Consider the following 27,997-nt stretch of genomic DNA (forward strand, 5'->3'; position numbering starts at 1 on the left):
ACCGTGTTTTCAGAGCTCTCCAGGGGTTAAGGTAACTTTGAGAATGCTGAAGTGTTCATGCTCTTCAGGGGCTACCCTCAGGAGGGGTCGTAGTGCAGTCCTTTTAATTGGCGGGTTCTGGTCAAGTGCCCTGTTAATGAGGCCAGTGTTGGAGGGTGAAAAATCACAGGCGAAAAATACATAGAAGAAAATCACAGATGAAATACCTTCTTGGAGAAATGTTTGGTGGTATCTCCCAAAGCTGGATACATGCCCACAGTGTGATCCAGCAGCTGCTCTTTCAGGTGGTACCCAACAAAAAAAGCACCAAAAGTCTTATTTGAGAATATTCACAGCAGCATTAGTCATAACAGCCAAATCCTGGAAACTACACAAATGCCCGTTGACAGTAGAAAGGGTAAATAAATTATGGCATTTTTTACACAATGGAATTAATATACAGCAATTAGAATAAATGATCTACAACTAAATGCAATGACATGGATGAATCTCAACAAGTAATGTTGAGTAAAAGAAACAGCACAAAAGAATACACACTGTAGGATTCCAGTTATGTAAAGTATAAAACAGGCTAAACTGATCAATGGTTTTTACACACTCCCCCACCCCAGGTGTAAATTTATTATAATTCCACAAAAGGTAAAATAAATGACTGGGCTGGTTAGTTTCACTCTGTTATAGAATCCCTTGGTTAAACCCCAACCTTGAAGGTACACTAGGTAAGGCAGTGCTGTTGATCGCAAGAGAGAATGGAATTGGGCATTATCTCACAGCAAATCTGGAGCACAGTTCAAGATGAACAAACAACCAAAAACTAAAACAGAAGGTTTCGAAGTCCCTATTGATTGGTATCTGTATCCGCCTCACCCGACCCATCTGGTCTCCAGACCTTTTACCTGTGTGTAATCAGAGGGCTTCAAGTGTATTCCAGTGACCCAGGAGAAAGATTATTTGTGGTGTTTGCTCAACATGGCATCACAGGTGCATCAATGAAACCAAATGAAGATATCTGTACTTTTGCACAAAAAGGCTTGTTGGCTGAATTTGGTGATCTCCATATATCCTCTCCATCATCACCTTTGATAAAACCTAATCCTCACCTTCTCTTTAAACCCAAAGTGCTTTCCCTGGAATTGTCTCTACAAATTCACTTGAGTTCTATTGAAAGGAGAAATAAGCCTAAAAGCTTTTGGTTTGGGTTTTTTCCACACTTCTGTGGAACAATAAGCAGATATTCCATCATGGAAAGCATTTTATTGGACCACTCCAGAGCAGACATAAAGTTTCTTTTATTCCTATCTTTTCAGCATCTTGGGACTTAGATTTGTTTGCACCCAATCTATAAATCCCCATTATGGATCACAGCCTTCTTGTGGTGAAAGGGCTTGCATAACTCAGTAAAGCTATGAACCATGCTGTGAACCATGTTGAGATAACCATGATATCAAACATCAGATATCTAGGTTCTATTCACCTAGAACCAGACAACCTGGAGTGTGAAGTTAAGTGGGCCTTAAGAAGCATTACTACAAACAAAGCTAGTGGAGGTGAGCTATTTAAAATCATAAAAGGTGATGCTGTTAAAGTCCTGCACTTAATATGTCAGCGAATGTGAAAAACTCAGCAGTGTCCATAGGACTGGAAAAAGTCAGTTTTCATTCCAATCTCAAAGAAGGGCAGTGCCAAAGAATGTTCAAACTGACAATCAATTGTGCTGATTTTGCCTGTTAGTAAGGTTATGCTCAAAATCCTTCAAGCTAGGCTTCAGCGGTTCGTAAACTGAGAACTTTCAGATGTACAAGCTGGGTATAGAAAAGGCAGAGGAACCAGAGATCAAATTCACTGGATCATAGAGAATGCAAGGGAATTCCAGAAAAATATGTACTTCTGCTTCACTGACTATGTGAAAGCCTTTGACTGTGTGGATCACAACAAACTGTGGAAAATTCTTAAAGAGATGGGAATATGAGACCACCTTACCTGTCTCTTGAGAAACCTGTATGCAGGTTAAGAAGGAACAGTAGGAACATTACTTGGAACAACTGACTGGTTCAAGATTTGGAAAGGAGTATGACAAGCCTGTATATTGTCATCCTGTTTATTTAACTTCTGTGCAGAGCACATCATGCAAAATACCAGGCTGGATGAATCACAAGCTGGAATCAAGATTGTCAGGAGAAATAATAACAATCTCAGATATGCAGATGATACCACTCTAATGGCAGAAAGTGAAGAGGAACTAAAGAGCCTCTTGATGAAGGTGAAAGAGGAGAGTGAAAAAGCTGGCTTAAAACTCAACATTCAGAAAACCAAGATCATGACATCTGGTCCCATCACTTCATGTCAAATAGAAGGAGAAGAAGTGGAAGCAGTGACAGATTTTATTTTCTTGGGCTCAGAAATCATGCAGATGGAGACTGCAGCCATGAAATTAAGGAACCCTTGCTCCCTGGAAGGAAAACTATGACAAACCTAGATAGCATATAAAAAAGCAGAGACATCACTCTGCCAACAGATGTCCGTATAGGCAAAGTTATGGTTTTTCCAGTAATCATGTATGGATGTGAGAGTTGAACCATAAAAAAGGCTGAGTGCCAGAGAACAGATGCTTTTGAATTGTGGTGCTGGAGAAGACTCTTGAGAGTCCCTCGGACAGCAAGGAGATCAAACCAGTCCACCCTAAAGGAAGGAAATCAACCCTGAATATTCACTGGAAGGACTGATGCTGAAGGTGAAGCTCCAACACTTTGGCCACCTAATGTGAAGAGCCGACTCATTGGAAAAGATCCTGATGCTGGGAAAGATTGAAGGCAAAAGAAGAGGGCAGCAGAGGCTGAGATGGTTAGAGAGGATCACTGACTCAATGGACATGAGTTTGAGCAAACTCTGGGAGATGGTAAAGGATAGGGAAGCCTGGCATGCTGCAGTCTGTGGGGTTGCAAATAGTCGGACATGACTTAGTGACTGAACAACAACAACACATCTATGAATATCTTAAGACTGCTGTATGGAGAAGGCCCCTGCATTATAGTCACTTCTTCACTTATTAAATGGATATTTACTGAGTATCTACAATGCTAGAGGCACGAAGGGGATGAGTACACTTGGGCAATCAATTCCCTTTCTATCAATGTCTGTCTGTTTAGCCTAGTCTCTTCTCCATGATGCTAGTAAAATTAAAAGAATAAATATGTATTAACTTATAGAATAGCATTCAGAAGCTTAGACTCTGAGAAAGATAAACCAGAGTTTGAATCCTGGCTCACACACTTAAAAGCCGTGTGTTCTTGGGCAAGTCCCATAATTTCTTTAAGCTTTGGTTAAGATTGGAATAATAGTTGCAACTACCTCACATGTTTTTTGGGGCAAGGATTAAATGTGATCAGATGACAGTTTCATCTCATCCTAAATTAGAGGCATGGCTGGATTTGAAGAAGCCAGAGGCTTTTTAAATTTTATTTTTGAAAATAATTACTTATTTCCTCATTTGGCCATGCTGGATCTTAATTGCAGCACATGGGATCTTTAATTGCAGCATGTGGGATTTTTTTAGCTGCAGCATAGACACTTGTAGTTGCGGCATGTGGGATCTAGTTCCCCGACCAGTGATCAAATCCCAGGCTTCCTGCATTGGGAGCACAGAGTCTTAGCCACTGGACCACCAGGGAAGTCCCTACATTAAAAAAAAATTTACTTATCTTTAATTGGAGTATAATGGCTTTACAATGTTGTGCTGGTTTTTGCCATACATCAACATGATCAGCCATAGGAATACATGGGTCCCCTCCCTCTTGAACCTCCTTCCCACTTCCTACCTCATCCAGCCCCTCTAGACTGTCACAGAGGAGAGTTGAGCTCCCTGCATCATACAACAAATTCCCACTGGCTCTCTAGTTTACATACGGTGATGTGTATGTTTCAGTGCTACTCTCTCAGTTTGTCCCAGTCTCTCTTCCCCTACTGTGTCCACAAATATGTGATGGTATTGCTGCAGAGGCTTGTTTCTTAACTGTACATGCAGTGAAACCAGCGTTTCTTCAGAATCTCAGGTCTTCCTACTGATTCTTTGTGGCCTGTGTACCACAAAAAATGACTAATGACTCACAGATCCACCTCCTTTAGAGGACTGTCCTTGGCTTTCTAGAGCTTCTTGGTCTATATACCAGTTAGCCAATGGCTGACTTCATGGAGTATGAAAGCCGAGATTTCTGGTGTTGAGGAGAGACAAACTTTGAAGTTGTAATTCATGCTCCTAATTTCCCTTTGGGTTTAGATCGAGGCTGGGACTTTTCCTGGTTACACTCTTGCTTAACTACTGTTGATTCTCTTTTCATACAGAAAAGAAATTTGCAATGGTTCTCAAGAAGGATTAGTTAATATAACTTTCACAATTATAATGACATATTATTAATGGCCATTAACTCCTATTATGCTCTATAGGGTAACCCTTTTTCCTCTTAAGAAAACCTTTATTGGTATTTCCAAAAACATATAGTCCTTGATTTCCAAACTGTCAGTGTGTTTTATTTGGTCTTAGAAGATTCATCAAGGACCTGGCATACTCAAATAATGCTGTGGTCTAGATCTGGAGAGCATTTGAAAGAAATAACTGATGTTAACTATAAATTCAGATCAAAGGAATTAGAAAAATAATGAAGAGATCTATGAATAGAGTTAAGCATCTTGCCCGAACAGCCAACTCATTGGAAAAGACCCTAATGGGAAAGATTGAAGGCAGAAGGAGAAGAGGGTGCCAGAGGATGAGATGGTTGGATAGCATCATGAATTCAATGGACATGAACTCTGGCAAACTCCGGGAGATAGTAAGGGACAGGGAGGCCTGGAATGCTTCAATCCATGGGGTCACAAAATGTCAGACCCGACTTGGCGACAACAACAACAACCCTGCCTGACACTTAATAGGTGATTGAAAACTCTGTTGCAGCTGTGTTGGAGGAGGTCATTGAAAGGAGATAACCTCTCGTTGGCCTGTGAGCTGGACCTGGGCAAGCAGAGGCTCCTCATCCCTTCCTCTGTCCTTAAACTATATGTCCACTTACTGTTCCCACACTAGCATTGTCTCAAGGACAGCCTTAAGAGAGTAAGATGTTGTTGAAACCATCTGGACAGAATATGTAACTGACTCCAGCGAAGGCCTCTGTATAAACTTTTGAGATTCTGGCAGGTGGGGGCCAAGATCTGCTTGTCTTGCAGCCACCCAAGATAAGCTTCATATGTATGTCCCCTTGGTCATTAAAACTTCCATGTACCAATCTGGAGTGGTATACCTCTTTGGTCTCTCTTTGCCCTCAGTGTATGGGGACCAGTTTTGAATCTTGCCCAGGGAACTCCCAACGTTGCACACCAGAAGGGAAAGATTTTCTTATAGCCCACTGCAGATACTGGTTGAGGTCCTTACATAATTCTCTTTGAAAATATCATAACAACTCTCCAGTGTACCTATTAGTCCCATTGTGCAGAAAAGAAATTGTGGCCCCAAATGGCTAAATGAATCAAGTTTTAATAAGTCGCAGAATTAGGATGGGAATCAGGACTGTCACTCTCTAATTAAAACTTTGAACCACTGCCTTAGACTTCCTCTTACAAGACGTATCAGGTCACTGGGGAAGTTGGTGGAATTAACTGTTAGATTTTATATCTATGTGACAAGAGGAGCCATGATCCCATTTCTGAGGTTGACCTCTTGGCTTTTTAAATCCTAATTTAAAGGGTTTGATGCAGTCACTGTTGTTTCTTCTCTCTGCCTAAGATGCAGCCTAGCCCTAACTACTGTTCCTGGCATCCTTTCATTCATTCACTTTCTCAAATTCCGTAGATGTTTGTTGAGTGCCCACTATATAAAGACTCTTGACTAGGTACTCAGGCCTCTAAGGTGAAGAGACACATGACATGCCCTCAAGGAGCTTATGTTCTGGCAGGAGGAGTCAGGTAGGAAAAAAAAAAAAAATACGTGCGATGGATTGTCACAGTGGATAGTTAGCCTTCATAGGTTTTACCAGCCCTTGTGGGGCGCATTTCAGCTTTTGTTCATGGAAATACTCTTTCCCTTCTACTTCACTTGTGTCATATGGGGCTGATCCAGTGGTTGGCAGGCAAAAGACATGGGCCTGGCCAAACAGAATCTTCTAAAGTCTGGTTACATCAGTTGTTTGAGGATGGAGCATGTTTCAGGACAGGGAAGGATGGGGCATGAGAACCCCATCCAAAACTCTGATGAAACTCTCAGGGAGGAACCATCTTCTTTCTGCTTGGGTGGCTAGCAAAGTAAGATGTAGCTAGGGACCTACTCCTGGAGAACTTTTGTCTGTGATGGAAGCCAACTAAGAAGAAGTAGAGTCAAGAGGCAGAAGAAAAGACAAAGTCCTGATGATATTGTTTGAACACTTACTGCATTATTATTATTGACTTAAATTGCTTTCAGTTGGGTTTTTATTAACTGCACGACATAAAGGGCTAGAGTGGAGGAAGTGAAAGCTCATGTGGTCTTTCAAGACAACAGAAATGACTTGGAGCTTATTGTACAGTTTGTATAGATTGACAAATGTCCATGGGATGCAAAGTCAAATTTGAAAAGAAGAGCAAAGAAAATTTATTCCACCAGATAGGGAAACATATTAAGCCATAGTAGTAAAATCAATAAGTAGTAAAAGCAAGAAAAAGCAAAAATTGTGTGAGAAAAAGCATAGGACAATAAATCCATGTTAAAGGAAACAAGAATTAAAAGTAGACTCATGTTTCCAAATGATTTGACATACAAAAGATAGGGCCCTACAAATGTGTAATATACATCATTGGATTGTTAAATATATGATACTAAGGAAATAAAGTCATTATTTGGAAACCATTAAGACAGATTCCTATATGATACTAAAAATTAATCTTCTAGAAGGATTAAAGACCTAAATGTGAATGGAATTATAAAACTAGTGGAAAAGTATGTCTTTGTGAATTTGGAGTGAGGGAGGCCTTTTAAAATAAGACCAGCAAAGCATAATTCATAAGGCAAATAGTTGATGTATTTGACTACAAAACATTAGAGGAGTTCTCTTCAATGAATGTACATGGATCAAGTTAATAGACTGATAATGACTGGGAGAAGATATTTTCATTCACCAATATAACAATAAGGGATAGATATCTAGGGTAGAACAGGAATTCTTACAATTCAGTAAGACAGATTGGGGAACTCAATGAACAGGAGTAGGTAATTTACCCAAAGGGTGATCTGAATAGTTAATAAGTATATGATGATTTGCTCAAACTCTGAAATCAGAGATATGATAATGAAATACAATTTTACATTCAACTAGAATAGCAAAAATTAGAAGTTATTGGTGAGGACCTGGGGACACTAGAACTCTTGTGCTGGTGAAATGTACATTGGTATAGTCATTCTAGAGAATAACCTGGAAGCCACTAGCTAAAGTGATGTTTATGGGTTCACCTTATGACTCAGGAATCCCAGGCCTGAGCATACACCCCAGAGAAGTTTTCACACATTACTAGGAAGGGGAATATGCAAAGATAGTCATAAAGGATCTTTGTTTGTGAAGGCAGAGAGCCATAGACGTGAAAGAGGAGAATGAAAGAAAATAAAAAGCACAATGAAATTTCCAGCAAATACCACCTATGTCAATTTAAAACACATATACACACCTCATAATGTACATTTTCAAAGATAACCCTCCACATATGTATACATTCAGAACATATACACATATATATACACACATATATATACCCTAACCGTAATATATATACACACACACACACAAATGCATGTGCGTATGTACACGTATCTATCTCTGCCTATCTAGATCAAACACATCAATGTGGGTGCCTTTAGGGTTGGGGAGGGGCTAAGAAGTAAGAGAAAGAGAGGGAAATGTGACTGAAATCAGGTATAAAAGAAGAATAATAAAATAAAATAAAATATGACAGAAGCTCTGCACATGCTGATAATGATAGTGTGCTATGAACTGGAGAGTATAATCAACTCACCTGTCTATCAAGTTGAAAATAAAATTATAATTAAAAAGTTAAAATGCCTTAGGTTAGGAGAGGGTCAAGAATATTTCATATGAGCTCTAGTCTCATCCTACCTTAGAGTATCATGTGGCCTTAACTGTTCTTAAAGGGACATGGAGTAGATACTGTACTCTTCCACTTTTGTGTGGCAAGAATGAAATTAGATCTCAGTTACAAATCATTTTCCCTGCTTTAAAAAGTAACATAATATGAACTTGGGGTTTTTGCTACTAAGATTAGATAGAAAGCAATTTCTGTTAGAGAAATGTAAGTTAAAACCACAATGAAGTATCATCTCACGCTGGTCAGAATAGCTATCATCAAAAATCTACAAACAATAAATGCTGGAGAGGGTGTGGAGAAAAGGGAATCCTCTTACACTGTTGGTGGGAAGGAATGCAAACTGGTACAGCCACTATAGAGAACAGTGTGGAGATTCCTTAAAAAATGGAATATTTTTGAGATTAGTTGTTTAGCAAATGAAGCAACGGACAAACAACTAATCTCAAAAATATACAAGCAACTCCTACAGCTCAACTCCAGAAAAATAAATGACCCAATCAAAAAATGGGCCAAAGAACTAAATAGACATTTCTCCAAAGAAGACATACAGATGGCTAACAAACACAGGAAAAGATGCTCAACATCACTCATTATCAGAGAAATGCAAATCAAAACCACTATGAGGTACCATTTCACGCCAGTCAGAATGGCTGCGATCCAAAAGTCTACAAGCAATAAATGCTGGAGAGGGTGTGGAGAAAAGGGAACTCTCTTACACTGTTGGTGGGAATGCAAACTAGTACAGCCACTATGGAGAACAGTGTGGAGATTCCTTAAAAAACTGGAAATAGAACTGCCTTATGACCCAGCAATCCCACTGCTGGGCATACACACTGAGGAAACCAGAAGGGAAAGAGACACGTGTACCCCAATGTTCATCGCAGCACTGTTTATAATAGCCAGGACATGGAAGCAACCTAGATGTCCATCAGCAGATGAATGGATAAGAAAGCAGTGGTACATATACACAATGGAGTATTACTCAGCCATTAAAAAGAATACATTTGAATCAGTTCTAATGAGGTGGATGAAACTGGAGCCTATTATACAGAGTGAAGTAAGCCAGAAAGAAAAACACCAATACAGTATACTAACACATATATATGGAATTTAGAAAGATGGTAACAATAACCCTGTGTACGAGACTGCAAAAGAGACACCGATGTATAGATCAGTCTTATGGACTCTGTGGGAGAGGGAGAGGATGGGGAGATTTGGGAGAATGGCATTGAAACATGTATAATATCATGTATGAAACGAGTCGCCAGTCCAGGTTCGATGTATGGTACTGGATGCTTGGGGCTGGTGCACTGGGATGACCCAGAGGTAGGGGAGGGAGGAGGGAGGAGGGTTCAGGATGGGGAACGCGGGTATACCTGTGGCAGATTCATTTCAATATTTGGCAAAACTAATACAATGTTGTAAAGTTTAAAAATAAAATAAAATTAAAAAAAAAAAAAACAACAACTGGGAATAGAACTGCCATATGACCCAGCAATGCCACTGTGGGGTATGCATCCTGAGGAAACCAGAATTGAAAGAGAAACATGAACCCCAATGTTCATTGCAGCACTATTTATAATAGCTAGAACATGAAAGCAACCTAGATGTCCATCTGCAGACGAATGAATAAGGAAGCTGTGGTACATATACACAATGGAATATTACTCAGCTATAAAAAAGAACACATTTGAGTCAGTTCTAATGAGGTGGATGAACCTGGAGCCCATTATACAGAGTGAAGTAAGTCAGAAAGAGAAAGACAAATACCAATTATTAACTTATTTATATGGAATTTAGAAAGATGATACTTATGATCCAATATGCAGGGTAGCAAAGGAGACACAGATGTAAGAAAGATGTAAAGAATAAACTTTTGGACTCAGTGGGGAAAGGTAAGGGTGGGATAATTTAAGAAAACAGCACTGAAACATGTTCATTACCATATGTAAAATAGATGGCCAGTGCGAGCTTGATGCATGAGACAGGGCACCCAAAGCCAGTGCTCTCGGACAATCCAGAGGAATGAGGTGGGGAGGGAGGTGGGAGGGGCGTTCAGGATGGGAGAGGACACGTGTATACCTGTGGCCAATTCATGTTGATGCATGGCAAAACCATCACAATATTGTCAAGTAATTATCCCCCAATTAAAATAAATTAATTAAATTTAAAAAGAAGGGGACATATGTTCACCTATGGCTAATTCTTATTGATGTGTTGCAAAGCAATCATCGATCAATTATAAATAAATATAATTTAAAAAATAAAAAAGCAAACAACTTGTTGGAAATCATTATGTTTATTGTCTAAAATCTTTGGCCTGAAATCAATACTTCTGATTTAGTAGTAACCTGCAGTTTGGGGTTTCCTAAAATATTCAGTTCAGTTCAGTCACTCAGTCATGTCCAACTCTTTGCGACCCCATGAATTGCAGCATGCCAGGCCTCCTGGTCCATCACCAACTCCCGGAGTTCACCCAAACTCATGTGCATTGAGTCAGTGATGCCATCCATTCATCTCATCCTCTGTCGTCCCCTTCTCCTCCTGTCCCCAATCCCTCCCAACATCAGAGTCTTTTCTAATGAGTTAGCTCTTCATATGAGGTTGCCAAAGTATTGGAGTTTCAGTTTCAGCATCAGTCCTTCCAATGAACACCCAGGACTGATCTCCTTTAGAATGGACTAGTTGGATCTCCTTGCAGTCCAAGGGACCCTGAAGAGTCTTCTCCAACACCACAGTTCAAAAGCATCAATTCTTCAGTGCTCAGCTTTCTTCACAGTCCAACTTTCACAATTTTCAGTGGTATGCAAATTTTGACTGTCCTCATTAGCATATGTAAATTGCACTGTTTTTCCTCCAGGTTTGAGATAAAAGTCACACATCATGAAGGAAAGTATCGGGTTCTAAATTACATCTAACATTCTTTTCTGGTTTTTGTAACCTGAATCTAAGTCAAACATATTCTCATAGGACACATACACGTTTTCTTTACATGAAACAAAGCCAAACACAGCATCCCTTTTTAGCCACTAAATAAACTTTACAAACACACAAACAGTATGAGGCTCAAGGACCTGGCAAACTATATTGAATGAAGTCCTTGGACTTCCCTGGTGTTCCAGTGGTTAAGAGTCCACCTGCCAGTGCAGGGGACATGGGTTCTATCCCTGGTCTGGGAAGATTCCACATGCTAAGGGATGACTGAACCTGTGCGCCACAACTACTGAAGCCCAAGCGACTAGAGCCTGTGCTCTGCAAAAAGAGAAGCCGCTGCAATGAGAAGCCCACACACCACAATTAGACAGCAGCTCACACACAGCAACAAAGACCCAGCACAGCCGAAAACAAAATAATGTAAAGAAGTCCCAAGGAAGCGTTGTTCTGGGAGCTCAAGGACTTTTATTTTTCTTGTTCTTTGCTGTATCCCTATGCCTATCACAACACCTGGAACGTAGTAGGTGTTCAACAGATACTTATGGAATGAGTGAATATACAAATGAACTCACACCCATATGCAAACATACACCTCTTTGTCTTTGTTCTATCACAGTTCACTTTTTCTTTTGTTTCTCCCTTTGAAAAAATTATCCAGTCAACCAGCTCTTTACATAAACATCTTAATGTACTGATATCTGTGAGAGTTGATGGGGAGAATAAAAAGGAATTACAGAATATAGTTCTTATGGCTGAGAAACTTATGATCTAATAGGGTGAATACATACGAGAAACACATGAGAATAAGAACAGAAAGTGTTTTAGCACTATGGAACCCTGTTGGAAATTTATGAGAAAGAGACAGAGCGGGTGGAGGGCTGGAAATTGGGGAAACCACCTCCCAGCTGGCCTATACAAAGCGCTGGCCTCCCAGCACAGTCTGGGGCTTTTCTAGGGAGAGCTGGCCTGGGGCAGAATCTTCACAGAGGTTTCTTGGAGAACCAGAGTTTGAGCAAGTCACTGGTGGAGGCCTTGCTCTTCTAACCAGCTGCTAATGAGAAGCTGACTCTCTGATGCCAGGAGAGGCTGCTGAGGAGGCATAAGTACTTAACAGGTTTCGAGAGCTTCTGCAGATACATCCTCTAAGGAGTGGAAAACTCCGTTCCAGACCTGAGGGAGGCCGACATGGTGCCCATATATGTGAACAGGAAAATTGTGGCAGAAAAAGCCAATAACTCAAGGATGGAAATCCTCAGCTTTGTGTCCAGGGAAAGCTTGGTTTAGCAATCATTGTGAGCGGGTGGAACCAGCTCAACCAACGTCAGCAATTTGAAGACATCTGGTCTTTATTTTTGGACTTTTGTACACAGAGGAGGATTATGGTTATATGATGTAGAGCCCATTTAGTTTTGTCAATCTACAGAATTTCTTAGAATAGGAATCCCTCATACTTAGAATAGAAACTCGATGTTCTCCAAAGTCTCCTTGAGATTTTCAAATATTAACTCTTCATCCCCCAGAAGGATGTTCTGAGGGGCATTATTTGAAAGAGATGCTTTTTAATCAGGAAATTGAATCATGGAGTAGACATGTATTTTGCCAAAGGGTAACTCATAGTCAGTGGAGCCCCCAGTAACTTCAGCATCCCACGACTGCCAAAAATAATGCTTCTATCTCATTGGCCTTCATTTCTTCTGTCTCTGCTTTGCCTTCTTTTCTGACTCTTGTGTATCTTTAATCATCCCCTAGCTGGACCTGGTCTAGAAAGAGTTATTAATGTGAAAAGTTGATGGTCCAGTATTCACTTTCCACCCATTGTCCTTCATATCTTTTGGCCAAGCCCAGTGAGGTCTCTCCTCCTCCTCCACTTCTTGCACCCTCCTGCCCCCAACATTCCTGACCTTCCTTACTTCTGAGATTAGTACCTGTGTTGAGTTCCATTGCCCCTGGCTGTAATGGGTGATTGGCTATTTTAGACAATTTACAGCAAAGCTGCTAATGGCCTAAAAATGGCTCAGAGGCTTCCTCTACCAGATAACATTTATATTTTCATTGGGGATTTCAATGTCAAAGAAGTCATGGAGCATTCCTGCACCTTGGCAGTCTTCTCTCCTGATTTTCTCCCTTCTGGCTTCCCCCTGAACCCAACTGCCGCACGCTGGTACCTGCTCTCAGACTGGTGGCTCCTGCAAGCTGGTTGGGCTTCTCTTTTTCTCATTCCGGTGTTTTCAGTTTAAGGGGTGTTTTTCAATATCCTAGGAGCAAAGGACACAAGAAAAGCCAGATAGCCTCAAGCAGGAGAAGGAATGTCCCACGTTGAATAAAGGGCCAGGCCCCTGGGCTGAGGTATTTTGTCTATGGAAAGGCCCATTGGCTTCCAATGATATTGTTGTCCATTAAAAAAAATCCATAGGCCTTTTAAAATGCATTTTCAACTTAATATAGCAGGAGCAGCCACTCTGCTGTGCAATTCCTGAGGATTTATGGCTGGTTGGGGTTAATGGTTTGAGGTGTTATTCCTTTCTGTGCCTCATTAATCCCCAGGAAGTGCCTGTGCTGAGGTAGCTGTTTGGCTCAGGCTGGCCGCAGAGGCGCCCCAGTGCCCTCTCCAGCTCTGCGATGGTAGCCAGCTCTCAGCCCGTGCTCAGCTTGTTGTCCTTTCTAGCCTGGACTATTGACCCCCACAAAGGCGGGCTCTAGACTACTTCTGGGACAGATGGCAGACATCCTTCTTAGATACTGGCTTCCCTGGTATGATTCAGTCTTGGCCTCACCATCCTCCTACATTGCAGAAAGTTTGAAAAAGACAAATTATCCCCGTCTGAAAAAGAGGAGGGTGAACATGGCCTTCCTCATGTTGTCAGTGGCGGAGGATCAATGGTCAATGGAGGGGACAGAACTGGGAACAGGGCAGAGTCTCTCAGCAACACAACATGCTTTCTGATGACCAGAACTTATTATACTTCGGGGAAAAAACATCATATCTTTTCAGTCAAAGGCCATGTGTTTATAAAATATTGTGTATACTTCAGTCTCAGGCTTCCCTGGTGGCTCAGTGGTAAAGAATCTGCCTGCCAATGCAGGAGACCCAGGTTCGATCCCTGGGTTGGGAAGATCCCCTGGAGAAAGGAATAGCAACCCACTCCAGTATTCTTGCCTGGAGAATCCCATGGACAGGGAAGCCTGGCAGGCTACAGTCCTTGGGGTCATAAGAAGTCAGACATGACTTGGTGATTAGCAACAACACCAACAATCCTCTGTCCCATCTCTCTTCCTTCTACCAGTGCTAACTGGACACTTCCTTACTGAGCTACTAATGTAGATATTGGGGATACACCAGGAACAAGAGTGACTGGGCTCCTGTCTGCGGGTTTTCTACATTTTAGTGTGTGTTTAGGTGTTGTGTAAGAGGGCCTGACAACGAAACAAACATTTGGTCATTTTACAACCTTGTGATTCAGTCAGGACAGGTGTGCCTACACCTATTTTCACAAATGGGACAGCTGAACCTTGGAAGAGGTCATGGGACCTGTTTCAGATGAACTGGTTTATGCATTCATTTGCTCATCTATCAGATAGATTTATTGAGGGGCTTCTATGTTCCAGATCATCTCCTAGATTTTTGAGATGTAAAGTTGACTAGGCAATGAGCCTTGCTTTCTGGGAGTCATAATATAATGGGGAAAGAACCCAGAAACGGCTTGGAATCTAGTGACTGCTCTGATGAAGCCTGCACTTGCAAAGTTGGGGGCTTTGTGTGAAGAAGCCCCAGGTCTGCCTGAGGAAGTCAGGGAAGCAAGAGACAGAACTGGGCTCAGAGACAGTTAAGGGTCCCTTCCTGGTGGCAGCCTGAAGAGAATATGTGCAATAACACTTGTGGCACTGAATTGAGCCAGCTCCTCAAGGTCTAGCTACACTCCCTGGTTTAGAGAGTCCCAGGCCAGTGGACACAGAGGGGGAAAGGGAGGGTGGGATGAATTGAGAGAGTAGCATTGAAATATATATACGGTACCATGTGTAAAATAGCTAGCTAGTGGGGAGCTGCTGTACAGCACAGGGAGCTCAGCCTGATGTTCTGTGATGACCTAGACAGGTGGGATGTGGGGAGTCGGGAGGAGATGGGAGGGGATATATGTATACATATAGCTGATTCGCTTTGTTATACAGCAGAAAAGAATACAACATGGTAAAGCAATTAAAATTAAAAGGGCCCCAGGCCATTGGAAATCCTATATTCACATTTAGCAAAATGCCCTCTTCTCATTCTAAACTGAAACAGAAATTCCTCATTCTACTTTTGATCAGGCTTCCTGCTTTTATGAGATTAATTAAAAGCTGAGTAGCTGCTAAGTTGCCAGACAAATGGCACAGTATTTCTATCTTATTTATCAAGGCAAAATGTTCAGAAATTCCGGTGAGAATCTGCTGCACCCTCCCTTGTCTTCCCCGTGTCCCTCCCCTGTCTCTGCTAGACTGGTCTCTGTTAAAAGGACGTCTACCCAACCCCCACCATAGCAGTCCAGAAGGAGCTAGACAGCAAACACAGGAAACCAGGACTTGAGTTCTGGCCCCACCATTAGCTAAAATTCTGAGCATGGGTAGATCATTTAATCTCTTGGTGTCTCAGTTTCCTAAGCCAAAAGTGGTCATATAATACCTGTCCTACCTCATACATGAGTTCTTCTGAGGATCAAAATGGATTCCAACACGTGGCAGTGATTAAGAAGGAACAAGAACACTTAGAGCATTTAAAGGGACAGCAATACTACTGTTGATGGAGGAGACGCTAGACATTTGCAAACTCGGCTTGTTTTCTGATGTGAGCGAAGGGGTGTTAGACTTCTCATATTTCTTTAATGTTCGAGGGCTGGAATGGGGCCCTGGCAACAGAGGCCAGGCATCCTTCTTTAGCACTGTCCCTGCACAAAGGTCAGGTTCCCACTCAAGCAGCTCAGTTTCCCCAGTCTAATCAGCTGTAACAAATTGTCTCATTTCTCCTTGATAAGTGACAACCCCTGGCTGCCATGACTCCTTTTAGGCTGCAGCTGCTTCCATGAGCTGGCAGCTCCAGTTCTCCTGGGCTTGGGCCAGGCCTGGGCAGGAAGACCGTGGAGGAGATTAGGAGCGGGTTATCCACACCCTCTGCAGACACCCTCTCAGGCTCACTGTCTGCTTGGATGGCATTAAAAGCAGAGGGAGCGCTGAGGATCAGTGTGTAGGGGGTGCAGGAAGGAAAAGATGGGTCGGGAGAGTTCTGTTGCCAAGCTTAAAGGGTTATGAGAGGAAAAGTGGGTTGAGGGGAAAAACAGTGAGGGAAGTTGTAATAGCCAGAGCCAAATATCTTATTTGAACAGATAAAAGAGAGACTATTCATTTCTTTTGTAGACAGAGTGATCGTGTCATCCAAATACAAAATTGTGACTACAGATTACCATCAAACAGTTATATTTACAACAAGAGGAAGCGTAGTTCAAATATAGGCTGTCTGGGAAAATTCTGAAAGACTGCTTCCTTCTTTCTATGACTTCATACCCTCCTATAACTTCAAAATCTTATTGTTTGTAGTTTTGCCATGAGGCACCTTCGAGAAGTTTGTATTTGGGATCCTCCTAGCTTTACTTTCAACAAAATTTATTGAGTACCTACAGTGCATGGTGTGGGACCAGCTTCATGAATTTTGAGATTTAGTTGCACAGGGCCTCCACTTAGGAAGCTTCTGTGCTTGGTTTAATGTACCACTGATGTTGGTTTGAAATTTGTAGTATTTCTTGAACAAGTGGTCCTCGTGCAAGGAATTTTCATTTTGCACTGTTCCCATAGAGTGCCATATTATGTGCTGGAGAAGCAAAGATGAAAAGATACAGGCTTTCCCCCAAATTTCTCCCTGGCTGTGACCAGCTCCCTACCTAAGCAACACCTCAGGTGTTAAAGATGGCTTTTCATATGGTCATCAGCTAAATACTGTCTTAGCTAACTGTGACTTTGAAAAGCTCCTTCATAACTAATTCACTATAAAACATTATTAACAACATAAACATTTTTCTTGATATAACAGTGGTTGAAATCACTGTATAGAATTTGAACTCTGCAGAAATATATAAGGAAGAAAACATAAAATAATCCACAGCTTATCACCCATTAAGCAAAGGTCATCTCTGGGTGGTGGATATTAGATACTTTCAATTTTAATTATTCCTATTTATATTTTTAAATGTAAGTAGGAGCCTACTCGGAGAAGGCAATGGCACCCCACTCCAGTACTCTCGCCTGGAAAATCCCATGGACGGAGGAGTCTGGTAGGCTGCAGTCCATGAGGTCGCCAAGAGTCGGACACGACTGAGCAACTTCACTTTCACTTTCCACTTTCATGCATTAGAGAAGGAAATGGCAACCCACTCCAGTGTTCTTGCATGGAGAATCCCAGGGACAGAGAAGCCTTGTGACCTGCAGCCCATGGGGTCCCACAGAGTCGGACACGACTGAAGTGACTTAGCAGCAGCAGGAGCCTACTGCACTTGCATTTTTATAATCCTGTTCTTTCCACTTGAAATTTCATTTTTGCCATTTCCCATGTTATTAAATAATTTAATTTTCCAAAATTATTAAATTTAAATAATTTCCCAAAATTATTTATGTTTTATGGGCTTCCCTGGTGGCTCAGTGGTAAAGAATCCTTTGCCAGTTTAGGAGATGTGGGTTTGATCCCTGGGTCAGGAAGATGCCCTGGAGAAGGAAATAACAACCTACTCCAATATTCTTGCCTGGGAAATCCCACGGACAGAGGAGTTTGGTGGGCTACAGTCCATAGGGTTGAAAAGAGCCAGACACAAATTAGTGACTACACAATAACAATACAAATTGTTTTTTTATGTTGGTAGCATTCTGTCACACGGATGTGTCATGACATATTTTCTTGCTTTTTGGGGATACGTAGGTTGTTTCCAGTTTTTTGCCAAGGTGCAATATCACGTGGATGAACATCCTTGCATATAAATCTTTGTCTGCTTCTTTGGTTATTTTCTTGGGATAAATTTCAAAAAGCAGAATTACTGGTTAAAAGGTATGGAGAGTCACATATGCAAATTATTGGCAATTTTCACTCTCACCAGTAAGTGACTGAGAGAACTTATTTCACAAATCTCCCTATATTGGCTGTTTTTATTTTCTAAAACTTTATTTGTCCAAGTTTGCAGGTAAACGCATTTCTTTGATTACTCATTAGACTGAATGTATTTTTCATATATTTATTGTACACATATATATCTTTTATAAATTATCTAATCACATCTTTATTTGCTGTTTTATCAAAGTGCGCTTTTCCCCCTGGTATCTGTAAGTTAGTTATCTATTAACTATCTTAGTTTTTTTAAAAAAATATATGAGAGAACATGCAGAATTAGATACAAGTGGCTGATGAATGCATATTTAACATGTTATCTCTGCTAAAGTTACCTTTAATAATCCTTTGGACTTTATTGTTTTCTCTCTAAAAACTTCAGTAATGTTCTTAATGAGAATGAGTTACTGCAAAGGAAATGAAATTCTTATAATTGCAAGAATTTCTGCAAAGGCTGAATGAACATCCAGCAAGAGTGATGTGGAGGGGATTCCTGTACTAAGGTGAGAGGTTGGACTGATTAGGTGACGACCAATCATTTTTTATTTTTTTCCTCTAATTTTAATGGTAAAATTTTTAGGATCATTGCCTGTCAGCTAGAGCCCTTCTAATTCTAATCTATGTGTAGTTGCCTCTAGGTACCTTCAGGCTTTCCTGGATCAAATAAGTTATCTCAGTAAATAACAGTATACTATCTGAGATAAAGTGAGATTAAGTTCCCAATAGTATGATCAAGAGGACCACACTTTACTATTATGAGGTGTCAAAAAGGACTCCTTATTGCACTATAGAAATCAGGGAAGTCCCCGTGGAGGGAGGCAGTCTTGAATGAACCAGTCTGCAGCAGTAGACAGGGATGTGATGGTTTTCCAGGCGCAGAAAAAAGCAATGTGGGTTAAAGGTTATGAACCTGGCCTAGGAGTGGCCCTGTATGTTTATCACCAGTCAAGCCATGACAAAAGGGGATTGGTCACCTTGGGAACATGAACTGAGAATATTTTTTCCCCCAGAGCTAAGGGCAACTCTAGTTGTGGATTCCACCATAAAATTCTGGTGTTAGGTTCAATGTTTTGTTTAGAAATTCTAGGTTAAATCTTGTAGCTCTGAGGCCTTGGAGGTCTCATCATTCTGGAATAAGTCCAAGAGGGCTGAGGGTTTTTTTATTCTTTTCCTTTCCCAGTTGTTTCCTCCTAGTCTTCTATTCACGTTTTTAAAACTGCTGGCTTATTCGAGACTGCAAATGGAGAGTAGCAGTTGCCTTGTAGGAGATGATCTTCAGCTTCTCCATCTGAACTTTGAGAAGCTGCTCGTACAGTTGGAGAACTATCTCACCATCACAAAGATGGGTGCTGTTGCAAAAGGAGGGAGGCTTGGCATGGGGGCTACCTGGTGAATCAGGGGCAGCCTGTACCTTGCTAACTCAACTGAGTTAACAATGGAGCAAGGTGCTGGGTTCAATTCTCACTCAAGCCAGTTGACTTCAGTCTGTTCCACAAGTGGTCCTAATTTATCCTCCCCAATCAGATCTGTCAGTTTACAAAGTCACTAGTTCATGGGGAGAGGTGTAGGTGCTTCAACACACACCACTTTCTCAGTTGTGCTTCATATAGTTGATGTACCATGAGTCTATCAGCTGAGTATTTATGGAGCCACTACAATGTACCAGGAACTATGCTAAATGCTGAAAAGGCAAGCTTGATTAAGGTGCTCTGTATCTAATTGTTATTTAGTCACTAAGTCATGTCTGACTCTTTGGTGACCCGATGGACTGTAGTCCACCAGGCTCCACTGACTATGGGATTTCCCAAGCAAGAATTCTGGAGTGGGTTGCCATTTCCGGCTCAAAGGGATCTTCCCCACCTAGGGATTGCACCCATGTCTCCTGCACTGGCAGGCATTGGCAGGTGGATTCTTTACCACTGAGCCACCAGTGCGGCCCTTGCTGTCCAGTGGATTTGACAAATTTGTGAAAGACAGCATTATACATGAATGGCGGCTGGGAAGGATAAGCGGCAGAAAAGGGTGTGAGATAAAAGGTAGCCATTTTAAAGTGGACAAAAAGCAATAGATAGGGATGATCTGAAAGGTCCAAACTCCATTTATCTCAAGGTTTGTGAATTCAGGTGACTTCTGAATTAGTTTCGCTGACTTAACTTAAAGTGATGTTTAAGATAAGCCTCTGAGATTTTCCCACCCTGAAAATCTCTGGGCCATCACATTCCTCCTTGTATGCAGACCTTCAGGCTAAGTTTTTCCATTGCACTCCGAGTTAGTTTTTTTTTAAATTTTATTAAATAACTTTTATTTTTTTAAATTGAAGTATAGTTGATTTACAATGTTATGTTAGTTTCTAGTGCACACCAAAGTGATACAGTTATGCATGTATATATATTCTTTTTCATATTACTTTCCATTATCAGATCAGATCAGATCAGTTGCTCAGTCGTGTCTGACTCTTTGAGACCCCATGAATCGCAGCACGCCAGGCCTCCCTGTCCATCACCAACTCCTGGAGTTCACCCAGACTCACATCCATCGAGTCAGTGATGCCATCCAGCCATCTCATCCTCTGTTGTCCCCTTCTCCTCTTGCCCCCAATCCCTCCCAGCATCAGAGTCTTTTCCAACGAGTCAACTCTTCGCATGAGGTGGCCAAAGTACTGGAGTTTCAGCTTTAGCATCATTCCTTCCAAAGAAATCCCAGGGCTGATCTCCTTCAGAATGGACTGGTTGGATCTCCTTGCAGTCCAAGGGACTCTCAAGAGTCTTCTCCAACACCACACTTCAAAAGCATCAATTTTTCGGCTCTCAGCCTTCTTCACAGTCCAACTCTCACATCCATACATGACCACAGGAAAAACCATAGCCTTGACTAGACGAACCTTTATTGGCAAAGTAATGTCTCTGCTTTTGAATATGCTATCTAGGTTGGTCATAACTTTCCTTCCAAGGAGTAAGCATCTTTTAATTTCATGGCTGCAGTCACCATCTGCAATGATTTTGGAGCCCAGAAAAATAAAGTCTGACACTGTTTCCACTGTTTCCCCATCTATTTCCCATGAAGTGGTGGGACCGGATGCCATGATCTTTGTTTTCTGAATGTTGAGCTTTAAGCCAACTTTTTCACTCTCCACTTTGACTTTCATCAAGAGGCTTTTGAGTTCCTCTTCACTTTCTGCCATAAGGGTGGTGTCATCTGCATATCTGAGGTTCTTGATATTTCTCCCGGCAATCTTGATTCCAGCTTGTGTTTCTTCCAGTCCAGCGTTTCTCATGATGTACTCTGCATATAAGTTAAATAAGCAGGGTGACAATATGCAGCCTTGACGAACTCCTTTTCCGATTTGGAATCAGTCTGTTGTTCCATGTCCAGTTCTAACTGTTGCTTCCTGACCTGCATACAAATTTCTCAAGAGGCAGATCCGGTGGTCTGGTATTCCCATCTCTTTGAGAATTTTCCACAGTTTATTGTGATCCACACAGTCAAAGGCTTTGGCATAGTCAATAAAGCAGAAATAGATGTTTTTCTGGAACTCTCTTGCTTTTTCTATGATCCAGCAGATGTTGGCAATTTGATCTCTGGTTCCTCTGCCTTTTCTAAAACCAGCTTGAACATCAGGAAGTTCACAGTTCACACATTGCTGAAGCCTGGCTTGGAGAATTTTGAGCATTACTTTACTAGCGTGTGAGATGAGTGCAATTGTGTGGTAGTTTGAGCATTCTTTGGCATTGCCTTTCTTTGGGATTGGAATGAAAACTGACCTTTTCCATGGATATTACTTTCCATTATACTTTCAATGGATATTACTTTTAATGGATATTACTTTCCATTATAATTTATTACAATATATTGAATATAAGTCCATGGATTATATGGTAGATCCTTGTCAATTATCTATTTTATGTATAGTAGTTTGTACGTGCTAATCCCAAACTTCTATTTAGCCCTATCCTGCTTTCCTCTTTGGTAACCATAAATTTGTCTTCTATGTCTGTGAGTCTGTTTCTATTTTATAAATAAGTTCTCTTGTATTATATTTTAGATTCCACATATAAGTGATATCATGATATTTGCCTTTCTCTGGCTTACTTTACTTAGTATCACAATCTCTAGGTACATCCATATTGCTGCAAATGTCATTTCATTCTTTTTTATGGTCGAGTAGTATTCCACTCTGTGTGTGTGTGTATGCCACATCTTCTTTATCCACTTATCTGTCGGTGGGCATTTAGATTGCTTCCATGTCTTGGCTATTGTAAATAGTGCTTCTATGAACATTGGAGTGCATTTATCTTTTTGAGTTAGAGTTTTGGCTTCCCTGGTTGCTTCACCAGTAAATAGTCCATCTGCCTACGCAGGAGATGTGGGTTCAGTCCCTGGCTGGGGAAGATCTCCTGGAAAAGGAAATCGCCACCCATTTCTGGAAAATCTCATGGACAGAAGAGTTTGGCAGTCTACAGTCCTTGGGGTTGCAAAGACTTAGATATGACTTAGTGACTAAACAACAAACCAGATACATACCCAGGAGCAGGACTGCTGGATCACATGCTAACTCTCAGTTTTTAAAGGAACCTCTGTACTGTTTTTCATAGTGACTGCACCACTTTACATTCCTCAGGGACTTTGTTGATGCAGGAAGAACATTTGGGTGTTTCACCAGCACCAGAAAAAGCAAATCTCCTTGTTAGTCCCTATGGTTTCTAGGTCTGGCTTAAAACTCAACATTCAAAAAACTAAGATCATGGCATCTTGTCCCATCACTTCATGCTGAATAGATGGGGGGGGGGGGGGGAAATGACAGATTTTATCTTCTTGGGCTCCAGAATCACTGCAGCTGTGAAATTAAAAGATGCTTGGTCCTTGGAAGAAAAGCTGTGACAAACCTAGACAGTGTATTAAAAAACCAGAGACATCACTTTACTGACAAAGGTCCATATAGTCAAAGCTATGGTTCTTCTAGTAGTAATGGATTGGAGAAGGCGAGGGCACCCCACTCCAGTACTCTTGCCTGGAAAATCCCATGGACGGAGGAGCCTGGTGGGCTGCAGTCCATGGGGTCGCTAAGAGTTGGACACGACTGAGTGACTTCACTTTCACTTTTCAGTTTCATGCATTGGAGAAGGAAATGGCAACCCACTCCAGTGTTCTTGCCTGGAGAATCCCAGGGATGGGGGAGCCTGGTGGGCTGCCATCTATGGGGTCGCACAGAGTTGGACACGACTGAAGCAACTTAGCAGCAGCAGCAGTAATAATGGATAAATGTGAGAATTGAACCATAAAGAGAGCTGAGTGCCGAAGGATTGATGCTTTCGAACTGTGGTCCTGGAGAAGACTCTTGAGAGTCCCTTGGAGATCAAACCAGTCAATCCTAAAAGAAATCAACCCTGAATATTCATTGGAAGGACTCATGATGAAGGTGAAACTCCAATACTTTGGTCACCTGATGCAAAGAGCTGACTCATTGGAAGATTCTGATGCTGGAAAAGATTGAAGGCAGGAGGAGAAGGGGGCAACAGAGGATGAGATGATTGGATGGCATCACTGACTCAATGGACATGAGTTTGACCAAACTCTTGAAGGACAGGGAAGCCTGGTGTGCTGCAGGCCATGGGGTTGCAAGGAGTTAGACACGACTTCATGTCTGTGTAGGTTAAGTGGGATTAGAAAGAATTAGGAGTTTCAGCAGCAATATCTTCTGCATAGGGCCCTTTCCATGTTCTCTTGTCCCTTCTCATCCTTTATGCCTCATAAAAAGGTAAACTGATTTTAAAATCTGTTACCCATCATATTCATTGAGTCGATGGAATCACCAACTCAATGGACATGAGTTTGACCAAACTCTTGGAGATAATAAAGGACAGGGAAGCTTGGTGTGCTGCAGTCTGTGGAGTTGCAAGGAGTCAGACATGACTGAGCAACTGAACAACAATAACACCCATTCATCACAAGGGTTTAGTTGACCACTTTCATGCCTGTTTCTCTTTTTCTCTCCTGCTTTCAGGTATGACCTGGAAGGAAAAGTTTCCCTGATGGTGGGATATATGAAGAATGTGGATCTCCAGCTAATGCTTCTCTTTATCACTCATGGGGACATATGTTCTTTAAAAAGCTTTACCCTAGTAAATAATAATAATGATAACATTGTATTTATGGAACATAAGCCACCTATTAGGTACTCTGCTTGGTAATTTAAGCACATCATCTCATTAAAACTCACCAGTCCCACAAAGTAGGAACAGTTATAAATATTATCCTGTTTGTCTCTGTGCTTTGCGTTCAGTCATATCTGACTCTTTGCAACCCCTTGGACTGTAGCCCACCAGGATCCTCTGTCCAGGGGATTTTCCTGGCAAGAATACTAGAGTGAGTTGCCATTTCCTCCTCTAGGGGATCGTTCTGACCAGGAATCAAACCCATGTCTCCTGTGTCCCCTGCATTGCAGGCAGATTTTTTTTTACCGCTGAGGCTTTGGGGAGGTGAGTAAAGTGAATTCTAAAGAAATTAATAACTTTTAGTAGCTGGTAAGTGAAACAATCCAGATTTAAGTTTGGGTTTTTCACTTCAAACTCTGTTTCTAACCACTATGCCATCCCACCTGCAAATACTTTCAAACGTTATATGTACTCAGCAGCTTTCTGGGCAGCACAGTCTGGAAAGAACAGTGTTGGTCTCAAGGGCAAATATTTCTGCTTTAATTTCCGTGATAAATCCAGATCCTTCTGACCAGAAAATGCTTCTCTTTCCTCAACTCCCTGTGACTTTTTAAAGAAACACCCCAACTACTGAAAGAGTTCTTTTCTATTAGAAAAGTAGCTTGTTACTTCCTTCTGACGTCCGGCAAATGTGCTAGTTCGCTCCTCTTTTTCTCTCTCTTCTCTTTTATTTCTCTGAGTGTGAGTGTTAAGCCCTTGGGGCATCCAAGCACACACTATAACTCCCACATCCCTCTAGCACCCCTATGAACACATCTCTGATGATAAGTGGAGGACGGAAGACCCAAGATTAATTGCCTAGTGGGAAGAAGTGGATAGAGCAGCTATCCACTTCTGGACTGGGCTCTTACTGTGGGTGGCACCTTGGGGAGTGCTGTCTTTTCAGGATTACGTTAGCAGTTGCGTACTTCCTGCTGAGTCTGGGAGAACAGCTCCCACTAGAAGAGGAAATGAAAAGCTGACTATTGAAATTTCTTGGGAACTGGCCCCAGCGTGACTGCTGGTGACAACATGCATTGGGCCAAAAGTCCTGAACTGTTTCATGGCGAGACTCTGCTCTCTCCCCCTCCCCAGCTCTGGAGGGCCCCCCAGACACTTCAGGCATCCCCCAGAGCCTGAAATCCCGGGGTGCATCAGAGGCCTCACCACCACAGCCCTCAGTATACATTCCCCTGCCACAGACACGCGCTCTGGGCACTCCCTGCTGTTCTCTCCAGTTAGTCCTGGTTTGAGTCCATATACTTTACATACCTTTGCAGGGGAAGCTGCCAATTACTTGAAAGAGTTTTATGTGCTGGAGAAAGAAGGGACTTTACCCTCCAAAATGCCTTCCAGAAAACACGATGGAATTTCTCTAAGGAGAAGCACAGCTTTCAGATTAAATTCCCAGATACAAGTGCTAAGCGAAATTCACAATAACCGTGTCATTGAGAACCACCCCACTCCAACACCACCCAGGAAGGTTCTGGATTTCGGAGGTTGGGGTGCAAGTGTAGGGGGCTGCTGAGTGGGGCTGGCTCACATCACCACGACTTTAAGGGAGAGACCCAGCACACAGAATTAACTTGCACTGACTTCTCTTCTTGTCCCACGGTGGACATCTGTTTCCATCTCTTTCCTCTGCTTACCAAGTGGCCCCAGTGAATTTGTTGTTGTTCTGTCGCTCAGTCGTGTCTGACTCTTTGCAACCCCATGGACTGCAGCACTCCAGGCTTCCCTGTCCTTCACTATCTCCTGGAGTTTGCTCAAACTTGTGTCCATTGAGTTGGTGATGCCATCCAATGATCTCATCCCTTTCTCCTCCTGCCTTCAATCTTTCCTGGCATCAGGATATTTTCTAATGAGTTGGCTCTTCACATCAGGTGACTAAAGTGTTGGGAGTTTCAGCTTCAGCATCAGTCCTTCCAATGAATATTCAGGACTTATTTCCTTTAGGATTGACTGGTTTGATCTCCTTGCAGTCCAAGGACTCTCAAGAGTCTTCTCCAACACCAGAGTTCAAAAGCGTCAATTCTTTGGTACTCAGTGAATTAGGGATAAGAATCCTCACTTAGGTCCTCCCTTCAATGGACATCTGTATAGAAGTCACCTTTTATACTTTCCTAATGAAGGTATCTAGACATCTATGATTTTCACCTGGCCTTTTCTAGACCTGAAAGCTGGAGAGACAAACCAGAGCAACAGGTTCTAGATCCAGAAGGGTGATCAGGTGGAAGACAGTCAACAGAAATGAGATTGGCTCAGGCTACATGGAATACTTAGAGAGAAGGAAAAGAGAATTGAATTGAGGAATGAATGCGTTCCTGAAAGAAGACTTGATGTCCCTGACAAAACAGAAAATCCAGAGAAATATTCAACCCCTAATGAAAATGGCCCAGAAGCAACAAAAAATGTGAAATGAAAACACAATCATTTTAAAAAAAGCACAACAATTCCAAGAATACTTTATGCTTATCAGCTTAGCGCCAGCCTTCCTCATGTGGCGTCTCCCCTAATCTTGGCTGGATCTGATTTCTAATCTGGAGACCACTACTTTGGGTCAGTGAATTAAAAAAAAAAAAGTTAAAGATTTTTTTTCCCCAGCTTTGGGTTGAAAGAAAGAAGAGCTGCTCCCCTGGTTTCTCTCTGGTCAAATGACATACCCTCAGAATGTGAGGGAGCTGTTGATTCTAGCATCCCAGGTTTGTCTTCTCTAGCTTTTACAGATAGTTGGCTATAGCTGATGAATGTACCTATTTGGGTGGAGTTTATGCCTAAGCCAAGAAGATCATAGGAAGGGAGGTGTTTTTTTACTTGGCACAATAAGAACCATGTGGGGCAGTGAAAATATGCAACACTTAGGAAGGAGGATTATGCCTGGTTCCAAGCTTGCTTGGTTTGGGTTTGAGGGATTTGAGGTGTTCCCCTCAAAGGGATGAGGAGCTCAAGCAGTATTCTGGGAGACTTATTTTCTTCTAAGCCAATTAGATTTTCTTTTTTTTTTTTTTCCTTTTTTAAAAATTTTATTTTTTAACTTAACAATATTGTATTGGTTTTGCCATATATCAACATGAATCCGCCACAGGTATACACGTGTTCCCCATCCTGAACCCTCCTCCCTCCTCCCTCCCCGTACCATCCCTCTGGGTCATCCCAGTGCACCAGCCCCAAGCATCCAGTATTGTGCATCGAACCTGGACTGGTGACTCATTTCATATATGATATTATACATGTTTCAATGCCATTCTCCCAAATCATCCCACCCTCTCCCTCTCCCACAGAGTCCAAAAGACTGTTCTATACATCAGTGACTCTTTTTCTGTCTCGTATACAGGGTTATTGTTACCATCTTTCTAAATTCCATATATATGCGTTAGTATACTGTATTGGTGTTTTTCTTTCTGGCTTACTTCACTCTGTATAATAGGCTCCAGTTTCATCCACCTCATTAGAACTGATTCAGATGCATTCTTTTTAATGGCTGAGTAATACTCCATTGTGTATATGTACCACTGCTTTCTTTATCCATTCATCTGCTGATGGACGTGTAGGTTGCTTCCATGTCCTGGCTATTATAAACAGTGCTGCGATGAACACTGGGATACATGTGTCTCTTTCTCTTCTGGTTTCCTCAGTGTGTATG

At 41.8% G+C, this 27,997-nt stretch overlaps 1 long non-coding RNA gene across 1 annotated transcript in view; it reads left to right on the top strand.

Moving 5' to 3' along the window:
* Positions 1-21,855, top strand: part of LOC133228020 (uncharacterized) — a 32,626-nt gene extending 10,771 nt beyond the window's left edge. Inside the window, exons 3-4 of the long non-coding RNA XR_009730028.1 lie at positions 18,546-18,666; positions 19,344-21,855. This is a non-coding gene — a long non-coding RNA (uncharacterized LOC133228020). The remainder of the gene's footprint in view (positions 1-18,545; positions 18,667-19,343) is intronic.
* The last annotated feature ends 6,142 nt before the right edge of the window (positions 21,856-27,997 follow it).

The sequence above is a fragment of the Bos javanicus genome, chromosome 16 (genome assembly GCF_032452875.1).
Source record: "Bos javanicus breed banteng chromosome 16, ARS-OSU_banteng_1.0, whole genome shotgun sequence".
NCBI lineage: Eukaryota > Metazoa > Chordata > Mammalia > Artiodactyla > Bovidae > Bos > Bos javanicus.